Genomic DNA, 1,302 nt, shown 5'->3' with positions numbered 1-1,302 from the left:
GCGCAACCCACCTCCACTGTCCATTTCTTAATAGCAATTTTATATTGTGAGAACTGACTAATTGTCATTATGGATAATGGAAGTAGATTGTATACTTTAACCGAGTAGTAGGCCAATCCTCTTTGACTTTATATAATGTTTTCTTACTATTTCGGATGTATCAACTACGGATGTTTTATTTTATGGACGGTCCCAAATGAGTTTCTTAATATTTCTTGGGAATGTAATATGTACATTTTGGATTATATGTTTTATAAATAAAATAAAAATATGTATATTCTCTTTACAAAGAGCTTCACCACCGTTTCTAAAAAATGGACAATTCTTTAGCAATTCAAGTCCATTTTTAGTATATTTTTTACGCAAAAGACTTTGTCACACTGTCAACTGGTTAAAACGTGATTTTCATAAAATTTGAATTAAAATATAATCAAAATAAATTTAAGCCTTTCAGACCGGGTGTTCGTTCTTTAAAATCACGTCTATATTTTTTTTCATTTCTTGAGTTGTAGTCGGCATTACACAGAAAAATTCCACAGTTTTAATGATAACAAAATATCGCCCTTGTGTTTTAGTGGTCGGCGCGTTTGCCTGCCATGTAAGAGGTCTCGGATTCGATTCCTGACATGGCTGACATGAAATATTAATCTGAAAAGGTATTTTTTACACTAGAATATATCACTTGAAGCCTAAGACTGATCAGTTTACCTCCATGTAACAGAAATTATCAAGAAACGCTGTGGTTGGTTTACCAATACAGTGTCCTATGCACCATTAAGTGCGGAAAAGGAATGATCATCATGATGAATTACTACTTATAAAATGTTGTTTCCATGCATTATATGTTAGCTAAGCGTAAAATCATCTTAAAAAAAACTTTTAAAAATCTTACTTCACAAAAGTCAACAGACGGAAGAGTTGAGGAAATGTGGATGTTCAAACACGGGCAGAATGGCGTATGTTACAGTGTGTAAAGTGGCCACTTAAATCAGCCAACGACAGGTGATAAGCCATGTAAATGCCTAGACTTCCATACTCCCGCCTCAAAAATGTTTTTCTCTGTGTAGAAATAAATTTTAACATGAATAACTCTCTAGGGAGGAAATCCAGCCAGTCTGCAAGCATTTGGACATACTCAAACATTGTTGAAATATTATTTGTATTAAAATATGGCATTGTAATACAAATTTTACTTTCCAAATCCGGTGTGAAAACGTCCATTTGTGTTTCCAAAAAAGAAATAAAAACTTCATTTTTATTTATGTGGATGTTTATTTTTTTTCTTCATATTTATGTTCAACG

This window comes from Micrasema longulum, unplaced genomic scaffold (assembly GCF_059751315.1).
Source record: "Micrasema longulum isolate JH-2025_06_02 unplaced genomic scaffold, ASM5975131v1 h1tg001110l, whole genome shotgun sequence".
NCBI classification, from domain to species: domain Eukaryota; kingdom Metazoa; phylum Arthropoda; class Insecta; order Trichoptera; family Brachycentridae; genus Micrasema; species Micrasema longulum.
Note: the sequence above shows the minus strand (reverse complement) of the source record.